This window comes from Nicotiana tabacum, chromosome 21, assembly GCF_000715075.1.
Source record: "Nicotiana tabacum cultivar K326 chromosome 21, ASM71507v2, whole genome shotgun sequence".
In the NCBI taxonomy this organism is placed as follows: Eukaryota; Viridiplantae; Streptophyta; class Magnoliopsida; order Solanales; family Solanaceae; genus Nicotiana; species Nicotiana tabacum.
The window spans coordinates 6625303-6634552 of record NC_134100.1 but is presented as its reverse complement, the minus strand read 5'-3'; positions in this window follow the sequence as shown (position 1 = coordinate 6634552).

Genomic DNA, 9250 nt, shown 5'->3' with positions numbered 1-9250 from the left:
AACTCTTTCAAACCCTAAACTCTCTTGGGAGATTTTCCAAAGAAAGATTCTTCTCCAAATCATTAGTAAGTAATTTCTAAATTATTTTCTTCAATCTATAATATCTTTTTACATGATTTCATTTCAAAATCAAGGGGTTTTCATAGGAAATTGGATGTTTTTGGGTAGAAGTTGGCATTTTCAAACTTTAGAGATTTGGACCTCAATTTTGAGGCCCGATTTCAAAACTAATTACATAATTAAATTCGTGAGTGAATCGGTGATCGGGTTTTGGTTCGAATTTCGGATTTTGACCAAGCGGGTCTGGGGTCGATTTTTGACTTTTTGGGGAAATCATTAGAAAATCTATTTTCATGCATTGGAATTGATTTAATTAGCATTTATTGATATCGTTAAGTAAATTGTGACTAGATACAAGCGAATTGGAAGTGGAACCGAGAGGTAAAGCGGTAGTTAAGGCTTAATTTGTCCGTGGAATCGAGGTAAGTGTTTGGCCTAACCTTAGCTTGAGGTAATAGGAGTTGTGGTCTATTTGCTATGTGTTTGTATCGAGTACGACGCACAGGTGTGGTGACGAGTACCTATACGTTGGTGTCAAGCATGCTTGTGAGTCTTGTATCATGATTTTGTGACTCTAATATGTATCGACCATGCTCAATTGGATGATTATTAATGTTGAACAAAGCTTATGAAAGGTTCATGGTAATTGTTTATTGTTGAGAATTGGCACAAGTTGAGTTTCATTCTTGTAAAGTAATTGTTGAAAACGAGATTGGTTATAGCTGAATCCCTTGCCGGGATGTTATTATTGATTCCCTTGCTAGGACATTCTTGTTGATATTGTTGTTTTCCTTTCCGGGACGTATTGTTTCTATTGTTTGGTGAGGAAGAGTGTAAAGCACGAAGGGTGATGTCGTGCATCATATTGTGAATGAGTGTAATGCACAAAGGGTGATGTCGTGCCGATATTATGAGTGCTAATGCACGAAGGATAATGTCGTGCCATGATTTGAGAATTAATGCACGAAGGGTGATGCCATGCCTATATTGTAAGGATTAATGCACGAACGGTGATGTCGTGCCATGATTATGTGAGGTAAAGCACGAATGGGATGCCGTGCCATTCTATTATTTCATATGGTAAGGATAAGAGTAAAAGCACAAAGGGTGATGTCGTGCATGTGTTACCGTTTCACTATTTTGTTGATTTAGATATGATGTTCATTATGCTCCTTTATTGATGCTTCTTTATTGGCTTATTGTTAGAATCTGATATTCCCCACAGCATGCCCCCTTCCTACCTTATTCTGTTGATTTCTGTTATTATGTTTCTGTCTGTATATGGTTTATCTGCAGAGGTATATGTGATTGTCATGTTCTAGCCTTGTTACTACTTCGCCGAGGTTAGGCTCGACACTTACTCAGTATATGGGGTCGGTTGTACTGATACTACGCTCTGCATTCTTTGTGCAGATTTCGGTACCAGACTTGGTGAGTAGCTGAGATGCTGCCTTCAGTCCAGGGAGACCAAGGTAGATCTACTGGCGTCCGCAGAGCCTAGAGTCCCCCTTCCCTGCTTTAGTTTTTATGCTGTCTCTTTCATTTTGAGAATAATTGTATCTTTCTTTCCAGACCAACGGTTGTAGTAAAAATCATAGATGTTCATGATATTGTGACACCAAATTCATAGGTAAACTTGTATTGGTTTAGTTGATTATGTTATAACTCTTCCGTATTTATAATTTGTTTAACTTTAGTTTTGGATTATATCTGTTGGGTTGAATGTAAAACGTGTAGAACCTTAATAGTTGGCTTGCCTAGCTTTCACGAGTAGGCGCCATCACGACTCCTGAGGGTGGAAAATCCGGGTCATGACAAGTTGGTATTAGAGCTCTAGGTTGCTTAGGTCTCACAATACACGAACAAGCTAAGTAGAGTCTAAGGGATCGGTACAGAGACGTCTGTGCTTATCCCCCAGATGTTACATAGTTTAGGAATAACTTCACATCTATTCTTCTCTGTCATGCGATTTGACTTCTCAATGCTAATTGAACCTCTACTCTATTTTTTCGCAGATGGCAAGAACATGTGTTTCTTCATCCGCTGATCAGTAGCCCGAGCCCCCAGTGGCAGCTCCTACGAGAGGCATCAGACGAGGCCGAGGCCGTGCTAGAGGCTGAGGCATGGGCAAGGATTACCCTAGAGTAGCAGCACCAGCGGCGGAGCCTCAGGTAGAGTTCAAGGAGGAGGTTCTAGCCCAGACCGTTCCAGCAGGGCTAGCTTAGGTCCCAGAGGGGTTCATCGCTACCCCGGTACTCCAGGATGCTTTGGTCTGTCTAGTGGGCCTTATGGAGAGTGTTGCCCAGGTAGGCTTACTTCCTCTAGCACCAACCGTCTCTCAGGCTGGGGGAGGAGCACAACCTCCCCCTACTCGCACTCCGGAGCAGAAGACTCCCCAGTTTCAGACTCCAGCAGCTCAACCAGTTGGGGTAGTTCAGTCGGGTGTTGTGGCTCATACAGATGCTGGTGCAGCTATGTCTGCTGATGCGTTATGGAGTTTGGATAGGTTTACCAAGCTCTTCACTACTATTTATGATGGTACGTCTTCAGAGGATCCTAGGACTATTTGGACAACTGTCACGAGGTTCTTTAGAACATGAGGATAGTGGAGACCAACGGGGTCGACTTTGCTACTTTTCATCTGTCGGGTTCTGCCAAGACTTGGTGGAGGGATTATTATTTGGCTAGACCAGGTGGGTCACCAGCTTTGACTTAGGATCAATTCTCCCAGCTATTTCTGGAGAAGTTTCTACCTATCACTCAGAGAGAGAGAGAGAGAGAGAGAGAGCTATCGGAGGCAGTTTAAGTGCCTCTAGCAGGGTTCTATGACCGTCACTCAGTACGAGACCAGATTCATTGCCTTGTCCTGCCATGCTCTTATCATACTTCTCACAGAGAGAGAGTAAGAGAGAGAGAGGGTGGGGAGGTTCATTGAGGGACTCGCTCAGCCAATTCGATTGCAGATGGCTAAGGAGATAAGGAGCAAGATTTCTTTTTAGGATGTGGCCAATGTGGCCAGGAGAGTTGAGATGGTTCTCTCATAGGGGAGTGGTCAGGGGTCTGGCAAGAGGCCACATCATTCGGGCAGGTTCAGTGGTGCCTCATCTGGAGGCAGGGATTCATTTGATAGGGGCCATTCTCCCAGGCCATTTCATTCAACACTTCAGGCTTCTCACGGTGCTCCAAGTGGTCGTGGTTATCATATGCAGTATTCTGACCAGTTGCTCTACAGTGCACCACCAGCTCCTATCAGTGCACCGCCGCTCTAGAGTTTTCAAGGTGGTTACTCAGGCCGTCAGGGTTAGTAGTCTCAGCAGCCAAGGGCTTGTTATACTTGTGGCAATACGAGGCATATTGCCAGATTTTGCCCTCGAGCATCGAGAAATTCTCAACATCAGGGTTCCCGTTCCATGGTTCAGGCAGTGTTCCACCGCCCGTGCAGCTAGCTAGAGGCAGGGGTCGAGGTGTTAGAGGTGGAGGCCAGACCGTTAGAGGTGGAGGTCAGGCAGCTAGAGGTGGAGTCCAGCCAGTAGGAGGCCGTCCTCGGGATGTAGTTCAGAGTGGTGGGGCCTAGCCTCGATGTTATGCTATTCCAACCAGACTTGAGGATGAGGTCTCCGATGTAGATATCACATGTACAGTTTCATTTTGTAGTAGAGATGCCTCAGTTCTATTTGATTCGGGGTCTACATATTCCTATGCGTCATCTTATTTTGCCCCTTATCTGGTTGTGCCTCGTAATTCTTTGAGTGCACCTGTATATGTGTCTACACCGGTGGGTGATTCTATTATTGTAGATCGAGTCTATCGCTCGTGTGTGGTTATTATTACGGGTTTTGAGACCCGTGTAGATCTCTTACTTCTCGATATGGTAGACTTCGATGTCATTTTAGGGATGGACTGGTTATCCCCTTATCATGTTGTATTGGACTATCATGCCAAGACTGTAACCTTAGCCTTGCCGGGTGTTCCTCGATTGGAGTGGAGAGGGACTCTCAGTCATTCTGTGAGTAGGGTGGTTTCTTACAGAAAGGCTCGGCGTATGGTTGAAAAGGGTGTTTCGCTTATTTGGCGTATATTCGTAATTCTAGTGTCGGGGTTCCTTCGATGGATTCTGTGCCTGTTGTTCGTGAGTTTCCATAGGTATTTCCTTCAGACCTGTCGGGGATGCCACCCGACAAGGATATTAAATTTTGCATTGATTTGGCTCCGGACACTTAGCCCATTTCTATCCCGCCATATCGTATGGCCCTGCTAGAGTTGAAAGAATTGAAAGAACAATTGCAACACCTGCTTGATAAAGGCTTTATTAGACCTAGTGTCTCGCCTTGGGGTGCGCCGGTGTTGTTTGTTAAGAAGAAGGATGTATCGATGAGGATGTGCATAGACTATCGACAGTTGAACAAGGTCACAATCAAGAATAATTATCAATTGCCGAGGATTGATGATTTGTTTGATCAACTTTAGGGTGACAAAGTGTTTTTGAAGATTGATTTGAGATCTAGCTACCATCAGTTGAGATTAGAGCATCCGATGTCCCTAAGACAACTTTTCGCACGCGACACGGGAATTATGAGTTCTTAGTGATGTCATTTGGGTTGACAAATGTCCTAGCAACTTTTATGGATTTGATGAACCGAGTGTTCAAGCCTTATTTGGATTCCTTCATGATTGTCTTCATTGATGACATTTTGATCTATTCCCGTAGTCGGGAGGAGCATGAGCGATACCTTCGAGTTTATCTCCAGACTCTGAGAGACAGTTAGTTATATGCTAAGTTTTCGAAATGAGAGTTTAGTTGCATTCTTGGGTCATGTTGTATCAGTAGAGAGTATTAAGGTGGATCATAAGAAGACTGCGACAGTCAAGGGCTGGCCTAGACCCACATCAGCTACAGAGTTCCGGAGTTTCCTAGGTTTGGCAGGCTATTACCGTCGGTTTGTGGAGAGGTTTTCATCTATTGCAGCCCCGATAACCAGGTTGACCGAGAAAGGTGACCAGTTCAGGTGGTCAAACGAGTGTGAGGCAAGCTTTCAGAAGCTCAAGACAGCTTTGACTACGGCGCCGGTGTTGGTATTGCCTATAGGTTCAGGCCATATAAAGTGTATTGTGATGCATCTCGTGTTGGACTTGGTGCGGTGTTGATGTAGAATGGAAATGTTATTGCATATGCTTCGCAACAGTTGAATATCCACGAGAAGAATTATCCAGTTCATGATTTAGAGCTAGTAGCCATTGTTCATACGTTGAAGATTTGGAGGCATTATTTATATGGCGTGTCATGTAAGGTGTTCATAGATCACAAGAGTTTGCAATACTTGTTCAAGTAGAAGGAGCTAAATTTGAGGCAAATGAGGTGGTTGGAGCTATTGAAAGACTATGATATCACCATCTTGTATCATCTGGGGAAGGCCAATATAGTGGCCGATGCTTTGAGTAGGAAGTCATCCAGTATGAGCAGTCTTGTGTATATTCTAGTCGGTGAGAGAGCGCTTGCTTTGGATGTTCAGGCTTTATCCAATCAGTTTGTGAGGTTGAATGTTTCCGAGCCCAGCCGTGTGTTATCTTGCATAGTCGCTCGTTCTTCAGTTCTTCATTATTTGAGCGTATCCGAGATCGGCAGTATGATGATCCTTATTTTCTTGTCCTTAGGGACACAGTGCGCCATGGAGGTGCCAAGCAGGTTACAGTCAGAGATGATGGATTTTTGAGGATGCAGAGTCGTATTTGTGTGCCTAATATGGATGGACTTCGTGAGTTGATTCTAGAAGAGGCCCATAGTTCCTAGTATTCTATTCATCGGGGCACCGCTAAGATGTATCAGGACTTGCGGAAACATTATTGATGGAGGAGAATGAAAAAGGACATTGTTGCCTATGTAGCTCCGTATTTGAATTGTCAGCAGGTAAAGTACGAGCATCAGAGACCTGATGGTTTGTTTTAGAAGATTGAGATTCCTGAGTGGAAGTGAGCGAGTATCACTATGGAATTCGTTGTTGGACTCACATGGACTCAGCGGAAGTTCAACGCAATGTGGGTTATTGTTGATAGGTTGACTAAGTAAGCGCATTTCATTCCTGTAGCAGTTTCCTATTCTTTTGAGCGGTTGGCAGAGATTTATATCGGGGAGATTATTCTTCTTCATGGTGTGCCTGTGTCTATTATTTCTGACCGAGGTATGCAATTTACCTCGCATTTCTGGAGGGTAGTTCAGCATAAGTTGGGTACTCGGGTCGAGTGGAGCACAACATTTCATCCTCAGACGGACGGATAGTCCGAGCGTACTATCCAGATTTTGGAGGATATGCTCCGAGCATGTGTTATTGACTTGAAGGTTTGTGGGATCAGTTCTTGCCATTAGCAGAGTTTGCCTTCAACAACAGTTACTAGTCGAGCATCCAGATGGCTCCCTATATGGCATTATATGGTCGACGATGTCGTTCGCCCGTTGGATGGTTTGAGCCGGAAGAGGCTCGGTTGTTGGGAACAGATTTAGTACAGGATGCCTTGGATACGGTTAAGATCATTCAGGATAGGATTCTTACAGCTCAGTCCAGGCAAAAGAGTTATGCCGACCGCAAGGTTCGTGATGTGGCATTCATGGTCAGAGAGCGGGTGTTGCTTCGGGTGTCACCCATGAAGAGCGTGATGAGATTTGGGAAGAAAGGCAAGTTAAGCCCTAGATTCATTGGTCTTTTTGAGATTCTTGATCGAGTGGGAGAGGTGGCTTACAGACTTGCGTTGCCGCCGAGTTTATCAGCTGTGCACCCAGTGTTTCATGTGTTCATGCTTCAGAAGTATCACAGTGATCCATCCCATGTGTTAGACTTCAGCACTGTCCAGTTGGACAAAGACTTGACCTATGAGGAGGAGCCGGTAGCTATTCTAGACCGGTAGGTTTGTCAGTTGAGATCGAAGAATTTCCCTTTAGTTCGTGTGCAGTGGAAAGGTCAGCCTATTGAGGTAGTGACCTGGGAGTTCGAGTCTGATATGTGGAGCTGTTATCCTCATCTTTTCACCGACTCAGACATTTTTCTATGTCCGTTCGAGGATAAACGATTGTTTTAGAGGTGGAGAATATGATGACTCTAAAGGTCATCTCTTATTTTAGAAGTTAAAATTGTGTTCCGAGGCCTTAAAAACCTCTTTTTGTCTTACCTTGATTTGCGTGTGCAGTCCGGGCGCGCTTCCGAAAAGCTTTTATGTGAAATATAAGAAAATTTATGAATTTGGCCTTTAAAATTGGTTAAAGTTAACTTTGATCAATATTCTTGGTAAACGGACCCGGACCCGTGATCGGACGGTCACGTAGGGTCCGTAATAAAATATGGGACTTGGGTGTATACCCGGAATCGAATTCCGAGGTCCCAAGCCCGAGAAAAGAATGTTTAAAGAAAATTATTTGCTGGAAAATATAAAAGCTTTTAGAAGTGAAATGATGCATTTTCTTGATGGTATCGGGCCCGAATATTGGTTCTAGAGCCTGGTACAAGTTTAAAATAATAATTAAGTTGAATCTGTGAAGTTTGGTAAGAATCGGAATTAGTTTGGTATAAAACGGACCTATAGTTGAGAAAGTAGAAATTTCAATGTTCTTGAGTGATTTCATGAATTTGAGGTTTAATTCATAGTTGTTGATGTTATTTTATTGATTTGATTGCACGAGCAAGTCCATATGATATTTTTAGACTTGCGTGCATAATTGGTTTGGAGCCCCGAGGGCTTGGGTGAGTTTTGGATAGGCCACAAAGTGACTTTGGACTGAGGAAAATTGCTGGTATGGTGCAGTTGTGCACAGGCCTCTAATCTCACAATTGCGAGATCAGGCCTCACAAATGCAAGGTGCTCAGGGTTGGGAAATGCGACCCCAGTGCCGCAAATGCGGAACCAAGCCTGGGCAGACCCTTTTCGCAAATGTGAACACTGGGTGGGAATTGCGAAGCCTGCCCATCGCAAATGCGACGCTTTCCTTCGCAATTGCGAGGATGACAGGATTCCAAAGGATTCGCAATTGCAAACCCTGGTTGCAATTGTGACATCTGAGACTTACTAAATGAGATTTTTGACGTGATTTCATCCATTTTTCAAACTCTTTCAAACCCTAAACTCTCTTGAGCAATTTTCCAAAGAAAGATTCTTCTCCAAATCATTAGTAAGTAATTTCTAACTTATTTTCTTCAATCTAAAACATCTTTTACATGATTTCATTTCAAAATCAAAGGTTTTTCATGGCAATTGGGTGTTTTTGGATAGAAGTTAGGATTTTCAAATTTTGGAGATTTGGACCTCGATTTGAGGCCCAATTACAAAACTAATTACATATTTGAATTCGTGAGTGAATAGTGGTCGAGTTTTGGTTCAAACTTCGGATTTTGACCAAGCGGGCTCGGGGTCAATTTTTGACTTTTTGGGAAAATCATTAGAATACCTATTTTCATGCATTGGAATTGGTTTATTTAGCATTTATTGATATCGTTAAGTAAATTGTGACTAGATACAATTGAATTGGAAGTGGAACCGAGGGGTAAAACGGTAGTTGAGGCTTAATTTGTCCGTGGATCGAGGTAAGTGTTAGGCCTAACCTTAGCTTGAAGGAAGGAATTGTGGTCTATTTGCTATGTGTTTGTATCGAGTACGATGTATAGGTATGGTGACGAGTACCTATACATTAGAGTCAAGCATGCACGTGAGTTTTGTATCATGATTTTGTAACTCTAATATGTATCGATCATGCTCAATTGGATGATTATTAATGTTGAACAAAGCTTATGAAAGGTTCATGGTAATTGTTTTTTGTTGAGAATTGGCACAAATTGAGTTTCATTCTTGTAAAGTAATTGTTGAAAATGAGATTGGTTATATCTGAATCCCTTGCTAGGATGTTATTGTTAATTCCCTTGCTGGGACATTCTTGTTGATATTGTTATTTTCCTTGCCGGGACGTATTGTTTCAATTATTTGGTGAGGAAGAGTGTAAAGCACGAAGGGTGATGCCGTGCATCATATTGTGAATGAGTGTAATGCACGAAGAGTGATGCCGTACCGATATTATGAGTGTTAATGCACGAAGGATAATGTCGTGCCATGATTTGAGAATTAATGCACAAAGGGTGATGCCGTGCCGATATTGTGAGGATTAATGCACGAAAGGTGATGCTGTGCCACGATTATGTGAGGTAAAGCACGAAGG